Source organism: Phascolarctos cinereus, unplaced genomic scaffold, assembly GCF_003287225.1.
Source record: "Phascolarctos cinereus isolate Bilbo 61053 unplaced genomic scaffold, phaCin_HiC Scaffold_5;HRSCAF=322, whole genome shotgun sequence".
Taxonomy (NCBI): Eukaryota; Metazoa; Chordata; class Mammalia; order Diprotodontia; family Phascolarctidae; genus Phascolarctos; species Phascolarctos cinereus.
In genome coordinates this window covers 463,486,203-463,505,810 of record NW_027555958.1, presented here as the reverse complement: position 1 = coordinate 463,505,810, position 19,608 = coordinate 463,486,203, and the positions used below count along the sequence as shown (strand labels likewise).

General features: G+C 47.5%; 1 protein-coding gene across 1 annotated transcript in view; it reads left to right on the top strand.

Annotated features, from left to right (window-relative positions):
* Positions 1-4,723: 4,723 nt before the first annotated feature.
* KANK4 (KN motif and ankyrin repeat domains 4) overlaps positions 4,724-19,608 on the top strand; it is a 108,965-nt gene continuing 94,080 nt past the window's right edge. The window contains 1 exon segment of the mRNA XM_078156677.1: positions 4,724-4,812. The gene's annotated coding sequence lies outside the window, so the exon portion shown is untranslated.

Genomic DNA, 19,608 nt, shown 5'->3' with positions numbered 1-19,608 from the left:
AACCACATAATTACTCCTGCTTTGATTGAACTTGACCACTTTGCCCAGGGTTACCGGGTATTCCCCACCCAGAGCTAAGTATGCTTTGAGGAGAAATTGACCAAACCACCTCTACTTCTAAGGAAAGAGACTTAAATGCCCCCATTGTTCGCTGGAGAAGCACGTTTTTAACTGTTATGAGTAAGGAAAATCATAACTCGACTTTGCAGTCATCAGTGGGCGGAGCTCCCCAGAGAATCCTGGGTGTACTTCCTTTGAATTTATTATCGTTCAAAATAGTCTTCCTTTGGAGAACAACCACCATGACCACAATGATAATACTGGGGAATTTTTAGGAGGAACCCCCTCCCCCCGCCCCGAGGTCATGGGACCATCTTCTGTGTAGAATATGGAATATGCCTATGGCAATGATTCAGCCCCTTACAAATAAGGGAAAGAAAATCCTCTGCCTCCACATTTATTTCACCCGGCTGACCGCCCCCCTTCTCCCCTCTTCTAAGACCACAAAAAGAACAAAGTCAACATTCTTTACTGACCCCAGGCAAAGGGTTCTATCTGTAATATTTAAAGCCAACCACCAGTGCTGTGTTTGGAAAGTGCGGCAGGAAAAGGAATGCTTTTGTAGTTCTTTCTATACATTATTTCATGTGGTCCTAGGTCCCTATCTTAACAGGTGATGAAACTGAGGCTCGCTGAGAAGTGATTTGCTTGTGGTCTCACAGGTAGGAGGTATCTGAGGTTGGGCGTCAGGACTGAAGCCCCATTCTTTCCCCATCCCAAGCCCAACTTCCTTTTCCTTTTCCCTACTTTTCTGGATCTTTGATGTAGAAGGACCTAGGTTCAAATTTTAACTGTTACTTATTACTCATTTGACCTTGGACAAGTCAAGACCCCTCCCAGAGTCCCTCTTTCAGTTTCCTAATTTGGGAAATAAAAAGGTTGGGGGTTTGGTGATTCCCAAACTTTTCATGTGAAGGATGCTTTTTTTAACCTTCAAAACTTTCTTCTCTTTCTATCCCCTCCTTCAAACCCACACTGGGATTTGAACTATTAGCATCCCTTGACAGAGAAATATGTGACTAGATAGAGACCCCTTGAACCTGGAGAGTCTTTGATCAACAGACAAGAGTCTAGGGGTGTGCTGAAGCCCCCTCTTACTGGCTCCAATGATTAAATTGTGAGTGTTAGCATTTACTCCTCAGGAACTGGCAAATACTATATATACATCAGGGCTTCATTTACTGTTTTGTTGATTGTATAGGCTTAAGCAAATGATGGAGAAAATGCTAATGATACAAATTAATTTTAAAAGTGTGCCATGGGTTTCAGAGAATTGATTGGTCAACATTTTACCAGTACATCCCTGGTGGGGACCCCCAGGACAAGATGATCTCTTAGAGCCCCTTCCAGCTCGAAAGCTTATGATGCTGGCCTTGGAGTAAGAAGGCTTGGGTTCGAGACCCACCTCTGACATACAGGTTGTCCCCACAGTCTACTCTTTAAGCTTTAATAGCTAAGCTCTGTTAGTTGTATGACTCTGGCCAAGTCACTTAGCCTCTCAGTGTTCTAGAGTCCCTAAGACACACTGAGCTGCAGAGGTCAAGCTGACTTTGACAGGGAGAGAGAATTTCTTCACCCAGGAATTTCCTAGAGCAATGAAAGCACAGGTCCCGTCCTTATCCCTATCCTCAAGGTCACGCATGTGGCAGATTCAGGATTTGAACCCAGGCCCCCCGACTCCAAATCTAGCATTCTTCCCATTGGACCACCCTGCCTCTTTTTGTTTCCCTATCAGTAAATCTCTCAGGTTTCTTTCTGCTCTTCTCTCCCTGATCCTGCAACCCCTTCTCTGACACCTTGATCACACCAATACACACATGCTCTCCTCCTCCTTGAACCCCACAGATAGTCAAGTGGGACCCTGGAGGACTCCCCCACTTCACCCCGTCCTGTGTCCGAGGGAAAGCCAAAGGGTTATCTGATGGTACAGTAGCTGACTTGCATTGGCTGGGGGTGGGGGGCAGTGACCCTGTACTGGACTTCGTGCAGTATCCCACGGCAGAATGCAGTGCCCACAATCGATGTCATCACAGGGAGGTGCTGGGCTCTGAGAATGGCAACGAGGCAGCAAAGGCAGGCTTGCCCTTTCCCTGGGCTTCCACTAACCTGGAGAGAGACGGCATCTCCTTGGGCAGCTCAGGCTCCTTCCCTTTCTAGACTCTACTTCAATAGCTTTGCTGGCCAGATGAAAGAAAAAACCTTGCCAGCTCCGATCGATCCATCCCCAGCGGCTGCTTCCCTGGTCAGCAGGCTCTTCTCTGGGTCAGGTCTTGCTTGCTGCTCATTTGGGGTGCAGACCCTCCGGATGCGGCATGATTGCCTGATGAGCCTCCTGGCTTTTCCACCAAAGATGAATTCCCCTCCCTGAGTAGCCCTGGATGAGATCTTGCTTTCGAGGACTACACAGTTTTCATTGCCTAAATTCCTTGATGAAAGCGTGGTGTTTGAATGATGTTTAAAAAGGCCTGGCCTGGGGCAAACAGAGCTGGGTCTGTGGTCATAGCACCTGGCAACCCAGTGTAGCAGTCTCCGGTGCCACCTTTATGACCTTTGATCATTAACCTCTCTGGAGGTCTCCCCCGAGTATAAAGAGTTAAGACCTCGAAGGTCCTTCCCAGCTCCAGAGTTAGGATTCTATGACTGTCTCTCTGCCATGTCTGCCCTCACTGCCAGCCAGCTTGGGGAGTCCAGCTCCTTGAGAGGTCCTCGGAGCTAGAAGAGATCATCAGTGAGTTCAGAATTGAAAGGTCAACTGAACAATGCCCTCATTTTAGGAAAGTGAAGGGACTTGCCCAAGGATCCACAGCCAGGGAGAGAATTCAAACCCAGATCCCCTGACTGTGAACTGGTGCTCACACATTCTGACAATGCCTAATAACTCAAAAGTAGAGGGTAGAAAAAAAAATCTGAAACTCTGCCAGATTCTGGCCTCAAATTTATAAGTAAACTGGGCTTGAAAGGGGGCAGGAATCAGGACGATGATGTCAAAGTCTTGAAAATCCTCATCTTTAAAATAAGGGGTTGGACTAGTGATCCCTAAGGTCAAGGACAGCTCAAAGCAGCCCCTCCACCAAGGTTCCCCGCACTCTCCATCTGTTTGGATCTGTTTACTGGAAGGGGCTCCCCCACTGGAAGCTGAACTGCTGGAGGGTACGTTTTGTTTTTCCCTTTTTTTGTGTCTCCAGCGTTTAGCCCAGAGCCTTAGATGATGTTCAGCCATTTCAGTCCTATCCAACTCTCTGTGAGCCCATTTGGGGTTTTCTTGGCAAAGATACTGGAGTGGTTTGCTATTTCCTTCTTCTGCTCGTTTTACAGATGAGGAAACTGAGGCAAAATGAAATTACTTGCCCTGGGTCACACAGAGCCTTGCAAGCACTTAATAAATACTTGTTCATAGACTCCTTGCTTTAAAGTAGGAAGGAATCTTAGAGGCTGATTCTACCCCTCCTCCCACTTTACAGATGAGGAAACTGAGGCTGAGAAAAGTTAAGTGACTTCCCTTCTAAAGAAGCATGATCTGGCCTCTCTGTTCATCCAAGGCTCGGGGACACAAGTACCCCTGGGAAGGCTAACACATTCAGCCCCAGAAAGCCGAGTGGGACTTTCTCAGATCACTTCCCCCAAGTGGCCGTGGGAGGGAAGAACACTACACGTAAGGAGCCGGCAAAGAGGCTCAGTCCGGGGTGGGGGGTCGAGGGTCGGGCTGAGCCACGAAGATGGGGGAGGATGGGGGCCAGAATGGGTGCCTTGCCAGACATTGGATGAGAAGCAAACTGATCTCAATCAACTAACCAATCATGCCAGCCTGTAGTTAACCCCTTTCAAACGGGTTCTTGATCTGGAGTCCAGTGAACTTCAAAAAAAATTGATAACTGTGTTTCCATATAATTGGTATCATTTGTAATCCTATGCATTTTATTTTATACATTTAAAAATATGATTCTTCACCAGACTACTCAAGGGGGTCACGACACAAAAAAGGTTAAGAACTCTTGATACACAGGTTTTCTGCTTCTTTGGTTTTGTTTTTTAAAGATAAAACACGAACCAGGTTTGGATCCCAGGGCTGCCACTTTCTACCTGTGACCTTGGGACAAATAATGGGCCCTCCTCGGGCCTCAGTTTCCTCTTCAGTAAAAAAGGGGGTTGCCCGGGATGTTCCCTAGGCTCCCTGGTCTGCTCAAAATCCAGGATCTCTTAATTCCTGCTAGCTAATTCCATCTCCAAAGGCAGCCCCTTTCTCCTCCTCCTAAGCCTGCTCCTCTGAAGTTTTTTGCCTCGCAAACCCCATGGCAAAGGGAGCTCTCGGCCCGTCGCAGTCCCGGAGCCGACTCGCCGGGAGGTGCCAGAGGCAGTGGGAGGCGGGCGTGGAGGAGGGGTCCCGAGAGCGACCCGGGGCTGGGCGAGGTGGCCTCGAAAATCCCCCCGCCCCTCAAAGCGCGAGGCGCGTGAGTGCTCGCTCGCTGTGGTGGTGTGTCCCCTCTCCCCCTCTCTTTCTCCGCTGCTGCAAAGAGAGGCGGGGGCTGCGGGGCAGCTTTCGGAGCAGGACGCCGCCCGCTTGTCCGCCAGCTAGCCTCAGGGGACGTCGGGCCAGCTCAGCGGAGCCGAGGGACGCGCACAGCCCCTCTTGGCCACGGGCTCTCGCTCCGGCACTCCTGGCCAGCCCCAGGGCGCACAGGGAGCGAGTGAGGCTGCCGGTCCGAGCCCCCGCCATCTGCTCCGGAGCCGGAGCCTGCGGCCAGCTCGGCAGAGGTAAGGCGGCTCCCGGGAGTGCTAGGGGATAAGGGGCTTGCCTCCTGCCCTCGTAGCGTCCCCCCGCGCCCCCCGCCTTACTCGCAGCTGCAGCCCCTAGCCTTCGCAGAGCCCTCGCGGGGTCTTGGAGTGGTAGTGGGGTCGCTCAGGCCAGCCTTGTGCGGTTGCCGTCCTGCGGCGGAGGGGGAAGGGGGCGCGCGCTGGGGGGGGGCGCGTATGGGGAGGAAGGCGGGCATCGGGCCGGCGCCGCAGCCCAGCCCAGTGGCCGGAACTGCGCCTCACTCAGCCACCCCCCAGACCCGTTCTCTGTTGCTTCTCTCGCGGCCAGGCTGGGCTGGGCTGGGGACGTGGGGGCTGGACGCAGCAGGCAGGAGGGCAGTCCACCCTTTCTCCCTCCCTTCGCGCCCTGTGCCGTCCTCAGTCCTCTCCTGGGATGCAGGACCGCGAGCGCAGCATCCAGCCCGACGGGGGAAGCGGGGTGCGGGGGAAGGCGGGGAGTAGGAACGGGCTGGGGGAGGGGGGCTCCCAGCTCCCGGGAAATTCTGTCGCCAACCTTGTTCGCCTGAAACCCTTTTACTTCCGAAAAGCAAGCGTGCTGCCAGATCTTTAAGTTGGGGGGGAGGGGAGACTGCATTAGCTGAGTCCTGCCCTCCCCGCCACCGCCCCACTCCCGGACTCCCCCCTACTCGTTCCCTCCGCAGTGGCTGAAAGCTCTCCCGTCCGGTCCTCTCCAAATGGGAGAGGCGGGGTGGGGGAGGGGAGAGCAGCAATAGCTCTTGGCGAACCCACTGAGCCTCCTGGTGAGTTCCCCTTCCAGTGCCCCTGGGCTCCTGCCGGTCACCTCCTCCAAGGTCATAGCTTTGACCCGTTCCGTTTTCCTGCTGTGAAGTGGTTGCGGTCTCTGGAGGACGAGGAAAGGAGAGTGGAATCGGTGATTTCATAGGTGTTCCCTGAGGACGAAACTCCCTTTACCAATATAGGTCGGCCCCACTTCGGAAACTTAGTTGTCAGAGGCACTGAGAGGTAGTGTATGTCCGGAGCAGGTATGGAGCCCCCCACATCTTCTTGGTTCCAAAGAGAGTCCTGCTCGATTACACACACAGGCACCCCCTGCCCCTAAACAGACCACCCATCCGAGGATCCTGAGGGTGCTGGGGGGGGAATCACAAGCTGGAATGAATTCTGTGGGGGCTGGTTCTAGTTTTAAAAAGAAAAAGAGAAAAATAAAGCATATTTTCACTCAGTGAGATACACATCCTGAGTTAGAAAGAACTCGGGAAACCATGTAGCCAAGCCCTCCATTGGACAGGTGAGGAAACTGAGGCCCAGGCAAGTGAAAGCATATATCCAAGGTCAGGAGGGGAGTGAATGTGCCAGAGGTACAATTGAACCTGGGTTGTTTGATGCCAGTTAATGGCTAGTGACCTCCTTGCTCCTGAGAGGGGGTGGGGGGATGAAGGACCACCCCAAAGGTGTAAGAGTGAAGGCGCCAGATGGTGAGGGTATGGCCAAGGTCACAGACAAATCTAAGCCTAGCTGGTCCAGGGCTGGGGACTTTTTTTTTTTTAAGCGTATCCCTGCAAAATGCTTGCAAAATCTAATTGCAAATCTGGGGATGATATTTCTCACTGTATTCTGGGTAGTGTGCTATCTCAGGAGGAGGGAAGCAACTATGAGGTACTGTGAAAAGAAAGCTGGGTATGGAGTCAAAGGACCTGAGTTTGAAGCCTGGCAGAGTGACCTTGGGCAAGTCACCACTCTGGGCTTCAATCAATCATCTGTAAAATGAGGAGCTTGAAGTAGATGGCCTCTGGGGGCCCTCCAGCTCTAAATCTGAGGGTTCTGGGAGAAGCAGAGTTGGAAGAAAGATGATCAGTAGGGGGAGCTAGGTGGTGCAGTGGATAGAGCACCGGCCCTGAAGTCAGGAGGACCTGAGTTCAAATCCGTCCTCAGACCAAACACTTGACACTTACTAGCTGTGTGACCCTGGGCAAGTCACGTAACCCCAATTGCCTAAAAAAAAAAGAAAGGAAAGAAAAAGAAAGATGATCAGTGTTTGGGATGCCAGTGGGACCAGACAGCTGGAGGCTTTGTAGTGGCAAACAGCACTGGGTATGAATGGAGAAAGGGTCTGGATTCCCATCTCGGCTTTGTCCTGTGCCGTAGTGAATTGAAATTGGAGTTAGGAGGCCCAGTTTGAAGCCCTGTTCTGTCCTGTTTAGACCACCTTTGGCCTTAGTTTCCCCATCTGTAAAATGGAGGGGGAGGGTGTTGAACTAGATGACCCCTAAGTCATTGATCTAGTTAACGGAAATCATTTCTTCGTTGTAGTCTCCCTCTTCTCATCTGTAAAAGGATAGTGTTGGACTCTTTCTTTAGTATAATACGATTTCTTTTATAATCTTGTGTGCTTTATTTTATGCATTTAAAAATATTTGTTGGAAAAGGGGTCTGCAGGCCCTACCGGGCTCCCCAGGAGGTCTGTGACAATGGTAGAGAGACAATTGATAGAGTTCTTTCAGGTTTCCACATATCTCATTTGATCCTCACCACAACCCTGGGACGTTGTTCAGTAATTTCAGTCCGGCCAGAATCTTGGTGCACTAATGGTGCGTCTCTTACAGATGAGGAAACTAGGGCTCCAGAGGGGACAGGGAGTGTCCATGGCCACACAGCCAGCTTGGAACAGTCAAAAGTTGAACCCAAGTTTCGAGGCTGCCAGGCTCCCCTGCTGCCTTCTTCCTTTGGCTGAGGCTGGCCAGGTCACTCCTGGAAGCCAGCAGAAGCATGCCTTGATTTTGTTTTGGTTCAGTATCTGTCTAGACTGTGTGGAGTGGAGAGGGGGAGAATGGTGTCATTCTTGGCAGAGCTGACAATTGGGAAGACAAATGGTGATTCGTGCTGACCTGCTCTTTGCTTGAAATGTCACTGAGGCTGCTGCTGGTGGTATTGGAATGGAAGGGCAGCTGGCCTAGAGGACGTTTGTTTAGAAGGCTCAGGCTAGGGGTCATTTATGGCCTAGGGCCAGCCAGGGATTCAGATGTTGGTCTTCTGGGCTTCTTGGCCAACTGCAAATCCCAAGCCAGTGCAGGGAGAGTGGAAGGAGGGTGGTGCCAGCAGTTTCCTAATGATAAATAACAATAAATCACATTTTCAGGGTGCCTCAAGGTTTGTAGAGGCAGTGGGACAAAGTGGAAAGCGTGCTTACTTCTCATTCAAGCTTTGACGCTAGCACATCGCATAAGCTTTGCTTATCTTGTTCTTTTGCAGAGTTGAGTTTAGTTGAGTCCTACTCTTTGGGACCCCATTTGGGGTTTTCTTGGCAAAGATACTGGAGTACTTTGCCATTACAGATGAGGAAACTGAGGCAGATAAGGTCAAATGACTTGCCCAGGGTCGCATAGCTAGTGTCAGAGGCTGAGTTTGAATTCTGGTCCTTCTGATTCCAGGCTTGGCCCCTCTATCCATTGCACCACTTATCTATTAGGAAGTGAGATCTAGGGAGAATTCCCTTTGGAATATTTGCATGTTAAGATATGTAAAAGCCCTATCTCATTGCAACCCTGTGAGAAAGACACTGCAAGAATTATTCCCATTCTACAGATGAGAAAACTGAGGTTAAGTGCAGTTAAGTGATACTCATAGGTATATAACTGGAAGAACTCTTCTCTCTGCTTCAACGTTTCTACGATCCGTCAATAATAAACTAACAATTATTAAACTCTTACTTTGTGCTGGGTGCTGGTGATAAAAAAAAAAGGCAAAAATAGCTCTTGCCCTCAAGAAGCTTACATTCCAGTGGGGAAAGACAACATCAAAAATAAGTAGATTCATCTAAGATACCTGCAGACTAGATGAGGGGGGAAGGGACCTGGGGAAAGGCCAGCAAAGCACACACACCCAGGTGGAAGTGTTATTCTTGTCTGAACTGGAAGAAGAGATACTTAGAGAATGGCTTGGAGTTTGGGGGAGGGGTGTGTAGCTTTTTTTTTTTTTTAATGCCTTCAATTCAACCTGGAGTAGGGAAGATGAGGCAGGGAAGGATTCATGGCCTTCTCAGGGACTGGGTGTTTTAGAGGAAGCTTTGCTGTGTCTACCTGGGCCCTCATCTATGAGCCTCTGCAGAAGTTATTAGGTCCGGCAGAGGAAGAGAAATAGCTTTCAGTTAAGACCCAGGCCCTCCCTCCGGGAGTTTGTAGTCAAACAGCAGTGACTTTGTCTCTGCTTCTCCGTCTACCCCCTCCCTCCTCTCTCTCCTCTTTTTTCTTTCCTCTTTATCTCCCACCTCCCTCTCTCTTCTCTCTCCTCTTTGTTGTCTCATATGAATCTGTTTCCCTCGTTTTCTCTCTTCTTTGTTCCTTTTCTTTTCCCCCTCACTCCTCTTTCTCCTCTCTCTTATGTCCCTCACCCTTCCCTTCTTCTCTCCTTCTCCCTCTCTACGTTCCTTCTTATATTCTCTTTTCCTTCCCCTTTTTGTAAAATAGACATGATACCTTGGACATCAAATTTGAACGGGCATTGAGGTTCAACGGAAAGGGGCCCAGATACAGCATCAGAAGACCTGGGTTAAATCTAGGCTCTGTAACTTAGCAGCTCTGGGCAAGTCAATGACCCTCATGGAAATTGTTTTCTGATCTGTGAAATGGGAGTGATAACCCTTGTACTACCGACCTTGCAAGCTTATTGGGAGGAAAGCAGAATGTTAACCTTTAAACACCATATGAATGAATTTTTTTTATGATAACAGAGTGGAATGTTGTCATGGAGAGAGTACAAGCCTGGGAGACAGGGAACCTGGGCTTGAGGTCCAAGTCAACAACTCTCCTGCTTTGAGACCATAGATGAGTCTCTGTCAGTTTCCCTGTCTCTCTCTTCCTGTCTTTCTGCCTCTGTCTCTTTCTCTTGTCTCTGTCTTTCTGTTGACATCTCTGCCTGTATGTCTCTCTGTCCTCATCAGTTTGTTCTTATGAAATGCAGGGGGGTGGGGGGTGGGGGTGGGGTGGATAGACGCCTCCAGTCCCCTGCAGCTCTGCCACTCTATGACTATATACATAGAAATGTGTGTGTGTAGAATACACACACACATACACACACATATGTATATACACACACACAGTACTTGTGTATACAGTCTTTATCTTGTATATAAAATACTTCGAAGAATTCAGAGCAATCTTTCCCCTTACAGAGGAAGATTAAGGAAGAGGCAAGGGGTTTTCTGGTTAAAAATAGACATACCACAACATTCAGAATAAAATAAATGCAGTCTTGAGATTTGAAGTAGACTGTTAGTGTCATATATAGGCAAATATAGATTGGTTGTGTCTGAAGGTTACTTGAAAGTTCCTTCTCTAAAAGGAGGGGGTGGAGAGGCCAGGGAAAAGTCTATTTTAAAAGAAATCCTCTAGTCTGTGTTCCCAGAAATGCTGTAAGCTCTGTTTCCCAAGCCCTTCATCATACTTGAAATTAAACACATTCCCTGCCAGGAAAAACCTAAATCATTACGTATGCATTTATCAATCAATCAACCAGCATTTATGAAGCACCCACTTTGTACTAGACACTTATACAGATCTCATTTGAGCTTCACAACAATCCTGAGAGGTAGGTAGGCAATATAATCTCAGTTTCCTAATCTGAAAAATGGTAGCTTTTATAATAATATGTAGATAAAAGCTACCATTTTTCAGATTAGGAAACTGAGGTACAGAGAAATGAGCTCACCCAGCTAACGTTGTACATGGAGATCTTTCTGACCCCAAGGTTAGTATGCTGGGGACCACATACATCCCATTGTCCCTCAAATAACCGTTGCTTTGTGACTGTTTGTGACTGTGGGCAGATTAAGAAAAAAAGTCTTTGCAACTTCAGCTTTCTGGTGAAACCATACTTTCTGTCTGCAGAGTGACTTTTGGTTTCTGTGAATAATAACAAGTAATAATGATAGCTCACACATTATTTTATGGTTTACAGAGGGTTATTCCTGCCTTACACCTCTGAGCAAAGGCAACTTTGCTCCATCTTACAGATGAAGAAACTGAGGCTTACCAGCACAAGTCACTTGTCCTTTGTCCAGAAGCCAGGAAAGGAAACTTTCTGATTCTAAGCCCAGGCATATTTCTTTCTGGCCAAGTGGCCTCTCACATTATTGTGTGGGTGTTTCAAAAGCATGCCCCAAGGGCTCTGAGAGATCTGGGATGGAGTGCAAAGATCACAGAACAGCCTTTCAACACAGCATGCTGGGCCCTGGCCCCAACTGCTGACTCTGCCCAGCTGGGCCACCTAGGGCAAGTAGTTGCCCCTCTCTGGGCCTTAGTTTCCGGATCTGTTGGACTGCTTTCAGTACTGGCTGCCATTTTGAAAAGGACAGACAGGCGCGTGCTCCGAGGGCAGTCATGGGGGTGCTTCCTGAGACCTTGCTGTGTTAAGAGGGTGAGCTAACGGAACTGAGCCTGGTCAGCAGGAGGAGAGAAAAATCAGAATCCCAGAATCCCTGAATAGAAAAGGGCTTCGGGGCCATCTAGCCCTGATTGTACTTGAAGAAGAAGCTTCTCTCCAGCATCTGGGCTAAGCCTTTTGGGCGAGGACTGGTAGATGGAGGGAGATGGGTTTTTGTTTTATTTTTGATTTTTTGATGGATTCTCCTATGGAAGAGTTATCACATATGTCGTATCATATAGATCGTATATGTTTTGCTCTGTTCTCCAGGACAGGACCAGGAGCAATGAAAGTGGACAGAGACCATTTTGGGGGACATAGAAGGAAGGCTTACAAATACTTAGAGCCATCTCAAGTAAGAACGAACTGACCAAATTGATCAATTTAATCATTCATCTGACTCCCCCCCCCAATTCTAGACACTAATTTCTTCCTTTTCCCTCAGTTTTCATACGATCATGGATTTTGAGCTGGAAGAGGGCTTAGTGGTCATCTTGTCCTACGTTAGTGGTAGGGAGCTCCCTGTCACTTAGCAGTGACCATTTGTCAGGAATGTTGGCTGGGTGACCTCTGGGTCCCTTCTGACTCTGGGTTTTGTCCCTCTTGGACTAGTTCTGCTAGCTAAATAACAGAGAACATTCAGAATTTAGAACATCTTGTTTTCTAGATAGGCCTGGAGGTCAGGAAGATTTGGGTTCAAATCCTTCCTCGCTGTGGGACCCTGGGCAAATTACTTAACTTCTCTGAGCACCAGGAAACTCTCCAAGACTATATATTGCAGAGCAGGTATTTCTCTACATTGGGAGGGGGAGTTCCCTCCTAGACAGTGATTATACCAATTGACTTATTCATCTGAGCCCCCAAAAGTTCTAGATGAAAAGTTCTTTGTTCCCCCTTGGTTTTCATTAGGATCATAGATTCCGAGCTAAAAGGGCACTTAGGGATCACCTAGTCCTAACTCCTCATTTAAAAATTAAAAAAAAAATTGTAATGACATCTTGTGTTTTTTGTTTAATTTCCAAATACATTTTCTTCCTTTCCTTACTCAGTGAACCGTCTCTTGTACCAAAGAATAAAAAAGAAAGAGAAAAAAGTTACCAAAACCCAAACCAGTACGTTAGTATACTTCACAGGGTGTGCAACATTTCCAGTCCCCTCTCCTCTCCTCTTTGCAGAGGTGGGAAGTGCTCATCTCTTCTTCAGAGCCAAGCTTGTTGTTGTATGAGTGGCCTTGGGTAAGTCACTTCACTAACTTGGCTTCGCTGAATCTTGATTTCCTTCTGTGTGAAATGAGGGGTTGGAATAGCGGGCCTTGGGAGGTGCCTTCCGGCTCTACATCTTTGACATGCTGTGATTAACACCCAGAATGTTTCCTGTGAGTGTATGTCTTTTTTGGAGCAGGCCGAGATGGAATAGTTAGCAATTTTGGTAACTTGACTTTATGGTTTGGGTGAAAGGATTGGATGTTCATCGGAGCCAGATTTACAAATTGTGGATAACTCTGACCAGCTTGTTAGGTTATCTGTGTCCTAGCTTCGATGGCCTCTCAAATTATAGGTAGTTCAGGCAATTAAAAAAAAAAAGCTTTATTGATACCTTTTTTTTCATTACAGTTATTTCTAGATATAATCCCAACTCTCCCCACCACAGGAATAGTTAAGCAAAAATAACCAGTAGAGATCGTGGCTAAAAGTGGGTGTTCCATTCTGCCCCCATGGCCTTCTACTTTTCTACCACCAACAGGGAAATCAGTTTTGTCATCTCTTGGATTGGCTATTACAGTCACCTCAATTTTGGCTTCCTTTGATCGTCTTTTTTTTTTTTAATATACTATTGTAGTCAGTGTGTTCCTTGTTTTCCTGGTCCTGCTCACGTCACTCTGCATCAGTTAATGCAAGTCTTCCCATGTAAATTCCTCAGAGTCAACATTTCTTACTGATGCAATTCATGTTTCATTTCTTATAGACAAATTGTTTTCTAGCATGCCTCACCAAGTTAATGTAAGCTAGAATTGCTTGGTCGAAGGCATTCTGGCAGGGACAGGGAAGGATGAGGGACAGAGAAGCAGTGTTTGTAAATGGGGAAAATTGAAGGGAAGAAAGACTTTGGGCAGGGATGGGATATGGAGAATGGTAGAGCAAGAATGTAGCTGAGAGCCAGTGGGTAGTGAAAGAGTGGAATAACACCCCAAAGAGGATTTTGGAGAGGAAGAGAGCAACTCGTATTGATCTGAAATCTCTTTCCCTGTAACTTCTACCCATTTGTTAATGTCATAGAATCTTGGAGGAGGCAGGGACCTTGAGAAGCCATAAGATTTAACCTATGCCTGAGTAAGAATCCTTACAACAACACACCTGTTCATTCAACCCAAGGGGGCACCCTGCCTTTGCTCGAAGCCCTCCAGTCTTGGGGCAGAGGAACCTACTACTTCTTGAGAGAGCCCATTCCTTACTCCCTCTTTTACATGACAGCCTTTTTGGATACTTGGGGACAATGATAAAAGCCCTGCCAGGTCTCCCCTCGATCTTCAGTCAGGCATGATCATCAGTCCTTTCCTCATCTTGGCCAAGCTCCAGTTTGTCAGTATTCTTCCGAAAAGATGGTGCCCAGAACTGAACACAATACTGCAGGCGGGGTCTGACCAGAGCATCATCTTCCTAATCCTAGACATCTTAGTGTGGCCTAAAAGGGCATTAGCATTTTTTGGCTTCCGTTTCACACTTTTGACTTGTATAGAGCTTGTGGACAACTAATATTCCTGGATCTTTCCTCCACACTTTGAGGAAATACCCAGGTCAGCCATGGCTCGTTTCTCTTCTGGCTCTAATCCTGATTCTACAGACTCTTCTTCCACCACCCCAGTTTCCTCCTCCCCTGGAGATGCCCTGACTGCTGTGGAGATCCCCATTCTCCCACTGGAACTTCTGGCTGCACCTCTATTGAAGGAGATGCCTGAGCTAGCCATGGCTTACTTCTGAACCCCTTAGCTTTTTAATGTGTTGTCTTCCCTATCAGAATGTAAACTCCTAGAGGGAAGAAATCCTTTTTGCTCCTATTTGTTTTCCTAGTACTTAGCACAATGGCTGGCACATGATAAGGACTTCACTAAGTGCTAGTTGACTTGTCACAAACTAATGTAAACCAGAAGGGTTTCCCATCCTATATTTCTGCATTTGATGCTTGCAACCCAAGGGTAGGCTTTATGTTTATCACTAGTAAATTTCATCTTGTTAGTTTCAGCCCAGCATCCCAACCTTTTATATCTTTGTGAAACTTGATTCTTTTATCTAGCATTTTCACTATCTCTCATAGCTTTATGACCTTCATACATTCACTAGGTATATCTTCAGGTGTTGATTAAAATATTGAATAAGACAGGGTTGAAATAGAGTCCTGAGGCACGTCACTGAAGACTTTCCTCCTCAGAAATTAACCAGTCAGAAAGCATTTATTATTAAGCTCCTACTATGTGCTGGGCACTTTGTTAAGTGCTGGAGATACAAAGACAAAGAATGAAACAAACCCTGCCCACGAGGAGCTTACATGCTAATAGGGGATACAACACTATGGATATCACTGACCATCTTCGAACACATCTAACCTTCCTGTGAATCTGGCCCCCATTTCTCCATTTCAGGGTCATAGATGAAGAGTTTAAAGAGACAATCTAAACTGATCTCCTTTTCACTCAATCAATCCACATTCATTTCTTAAATGACTACCACTCACCAGGTGCAGTGCTGGGCACTAGGCATACAAAGATGGACATGAAACAATCCCTGTCCTCCAGGACCTTACCTTCTGTTGAAGGAGATAACATAGACATATAGAAGTATATGGAAAATGTATATAAAATTAATTCAAGGTAATGGGGGGGGAAGAGAGACATCAATGGCTGAGAAGAGGAGGAAATTTTATGAAAGCTTTCTTGTAGAAAATGATGCTTGAACTGAGGTATGAATAAGACTAGAAATGCTGAGAGGTTGATGTGGGGAGACAGGACATTCTAGGTATGGAGGACAGCTTTCCCCGGGTGAAAGAAGCTAGGTGGCTCGGTGGATAGAGTGCTGGAGTCAGAATGACTAGAGTTCAAATCGAGCCTCAGACACTTAGTAGCCCGTGGGACCTTGGGCAAGTCACTTACCCACTGTCTGCCTCAGTTTCCTCATCTGTAAAATGGGCATAAATAGCACCTATATGCCAGAGTTGTTGTGAGGATTTAATGAGATAATAAAGTACAATACATAGTAAGTGCTATATAAATGTTAGCTCCTGTTGTTACTATTATTATTAAAGGCAGAGATGGGAAATGGAGCTTCATGCGAGAGGAATAGCAAGATGGTTATTCTGGCAGACCCATAGAGTATATGAAGGGGAGTCATTTATAAGGCTGAAGGCAGTGGGTTGTGAAGATGCCAAATGCAGCAGTTTAAGTTTGTTTAAAGAGGTAATTGGGAACCAGTGATGGCCACTGATCAAAGGAGAAACATGGCCAGATGTGTGCTTTAGGAAAGCCACTTTGGAAGCAGTGTGGGGATGGACTGGAGACTTCCAGGACAGTTGTGTCCAGGACACTGGATGGGTTAGAGGTGGTGAGGGCCCCCTAAGATGGGGGCTGTGTGATTGGACAGAAGGGGGCTCATGGGATGGAAGTTGTCTAAGGAGAAATGACAAGCTTTGGCTACTCGCTGGCTTTTTGGGGTGTTGGAGGCTGAGGAGCTGAGGATGATTCCATAGTTTTGAATCTGGGTGACTTCAAAGATGGTGGAGCTTTGACAGAAATAGGGAAGTTTGGGGAAGGGGAGGTTTGGGGGAAAGTGCTCATCTTGTCTTCCTTATTATATGGGACCTGGCAGGCATCAAGGCCAATCTGTCCCACCCACAGTTGTAGGGACGAGGCTCTGAGCAGTTTGTACATGGCTTGTTCAGAATCATAGAGTCAATAGTAGGATTTGATCCTAGGTCTTCTGCGATCTGGAACTGGAGATAGAAGACGTGTCTGGATGCCATGTAGTTCAAAGCCCTCATTTTACCAGTGAGGAAACTGAGTCTCAGAGAGGTGGAAGGCCACAAATCCCATAGCTTATAAATACAGAGGCAGAGTTTGAACCCAGCTCTCTTGACTCCATAGGACCCTAGGAAATGTTTGCTGATTAAATGAATGAGCACACTGGACTCCTTAGGGAGGGGAGGTGAAATAGAGCAAAGGACCCCAGACAAGGAATGCAACTCCTTGGCAGCTGTCCTGTGGACCAGCCCTGCCCTGCTACTCCCAAAGCCTGAAATGTGGAGTCAGGCTGGGAGGGGAAGTGGGAGAGCTTCCCTCGGGTCTTGAAAAACTTGGGGGTGGGAAGGCTGGTGGGAGGGTGGGAGGCAGAGATCCAACATTCTGGGCTGGGAGAGAAGGCTCACATACATTGTGGAGGATAGTTGGGTAACCACATTCCTCTGAGGTCCTGAAAACTCGGAGAGATTCCCAGTGTCTGGAATGGTCTTTCATCCTGTCTAGTCTGTAGGCAAGGAGATGGACCAGATGACCCACTCCCCTTTCCCCATCCTCCATCCCCCCCTACCCTGAGGTTATTTTTAGTCAGGTGTGGATTAGCCCCCTCCACCTCCCTGGTTGAGTTGGGGGGGTGTCCTTAGTCAGACTAAATGAAACCATCACCTCCCCACGAAGGATACACCAGTATGGCTGGGCTGGCTCTGACAGCTATCAGTGCTGTTTGATGGCATCCCCGATGAAGGGCTCTCAGGGCAGGGTAGTACTACTAATAATAAGAGCTAATCTTTAATAAATAGCGTTATGCAGCTAGGGTGTATAGAGCACAGGTTCTGGAGTCTGGAAGACCCAAGTTCAAATCCTGCCTCAGACATTTACTACCTGTAGCCATGTGACCCTGGCCAAATCATTCAACCTCTTCCTGTCTGGTTTTCTTATCTGTAAAATGGGGAAAATAATGACACCTGTGTTGTAGGGTTTGGGAGGCATTCCACGTAGCTGATCTCATTCAGTCCTCACAAGAACTCTGGGAGTTAGGTGTCTTTTATTATCCCCCTTTTACAGATGAGGAAACTGAAGTGGATAGGGATTAAGTGCCACAGCACAGCTAGTGTGGGAGAATTTGAACCCTGAATCTTCCTTCACTCGATTCTGGGTCCCGGTCTTTGCCCCCCCAGCAGTTAGCACAGTGCCTGGCACGTGGGGGGAGTGCTTCATAAATGCCTTTTCATCAGTTCGGCCCCGGGATCGGGTCAGGAGGACCCACTGGACTGCCGGGGAACAGGCCTGGAGCTGCCGACTTTCAGGCGCTTCTGAAATAGGATCCAGCCCCTCCCCCGTTTCCTGACTGGTGTTTACTATGGAGCCCTTTCCCTTTCTTGGAGCTGGGAAGCCCATTGCTGACAGGGGCAGCTGCAGGGAGGCAGTGGCTGTAGGGATGGAGGGCCTTTCCTCCTGGTGTGGTCGGCCTGAGCTCTCCCACCCTCCTCTCCTGCCTAGGAACTGGGAGGAGGGAGCTGCGGGCAGCTTAGCACTGATGGGAAGCCTGGCCCCCCAAATGCCTCCACCAGGGATCCAAGTGCTTCCTCATTTAGAACCGAAAAACGAGGAAGAAAACCCTGATGTGGACAGTCCTTCCCCAGCCCCCCCGGAGGGTTAGTAAATGCCCTGGATGTGTGTCTGGGTAACCCATTAACAGGGCAGTAAAGGCTGCCTTGGACAGGGGCCAGCCTTCTCGGGCTCCCACTGCCCTGAGGTTGGGCAGGAGCCAGGGGACCTCCCTTTCCTGTTGGGCCTCCTGCTCCTGCAGGGACGGCTCATGACCCCACCTCTGGACCCCCAAGTCATCCTCCGTGCAGCTTTCTGGCCCCCATTCTCTCCCAGGCCAAGAGAGGCACTCTGGCACCTTAGAATTCCTCACTCTTTCAGCCAGCCAGCATTTCTGAAAGGGCTGCCATGTTCCAGACACTGGGGCTGAAAGGACAGAGGAAGCCCATCCTGTGCTTACATTTATATTACAAAATGAACAATGGCTTTGGAGTGAGGGGATGTGGGTTCAGATCTTGCCTTGAGACTTACTCCCTGAATAACTTTTGGCCAGTCACTTAATCTTTCTTGGCCTCAGTTTCCCCATGTGTAAAATAAGGGGGTTAGATTAGATGACCTCTCAGGGTTCCTTTCCATGCCAAATTTATGAGCTCGTGCCCTGCCGTCAGACTAATTTTCTTTGCGCTTAGATATAATCATTTTCCCCTTTCCATTAAAAACCTGTGTTATTTATATAATTTATATATTTAAGTATATTTACATAATATCATATAAAAGTAAATTTATGTAATTAATTATGTTCATATGCTTATATATAAATATATTTTAATCTCACACTGTATATAATGCTATATTTAATATTTAAATATATTCATATAATTTATGCACTTACATTTTATATATTTAAGCATATTTGTATAATTTATATTTATATATTTATATTTTAGTATGTTTACATAATATATATTTATATAACTTATATTTGTATGTTTCAATATATTTGTATATTATATTTAAGTATATTTATAAAATTTATATCTTTATTTTTTATATATGTATTTAAGTGTATTTATATAGTGCTTTAAAGTTCGCAGAACTCTTGACAAATATTATCTCTTCTTATTCTGGGAGATAGCCGATATTGTTATCCCATTATTCAGATAACAAAACTGAGTCTGGTAGAAGTTAAGTGAAGGCAGTTCTTCCCCGCTTCAGGGCCAGAGTTCTAGCCATTGCATCCACTCAGCAGCCTTTCTAGCTTTCTGTTACCTGCTTAGTAAAGTTTAGATGCCTAGCAGCCTGGCTTGTGGCTGGCCTGTTGGGAGGCCTGTGTTCAAATACTTACTAGCTCTGTGATCCTGGGTGAGTCAGACAGCATCACCCCTCTGAGCCTCAGCGTCCCCATCTCTAACGGTGGCGACAACACCTAGTGGATGTACCCCCAGGGTTGTCGTGGGGGGTCAGATGAGCTGAGGAATGGAAAGGGGATGGTCCATCCTGGGTTCTCCGGCTTAGAATGGACAGACCTCCTCTGGAGGGCTGTGTTCAGTCCTGGTGCCGTGGTTTAGGAGGGACATTGATGACCTGAGTCAGTGAATGAGCGCCCAGGGCGCTGAATCCTTGCCACAGGAGGCTGAAGGCAATGGGTGTGCTTAGCCTGGTGGAGAGGAGCCTCAGGGAATGCGTGATCATTGTGTTCCTTGAAGCATCGGAAAGGCTGTTGCCAGAAAGAAGAATTTGCCTTGTTAGATCTGAGTGTTAAATATTTATCGTGTCAGCAGGCGTTTTTTAAGTGCCTTCTGTGGGGT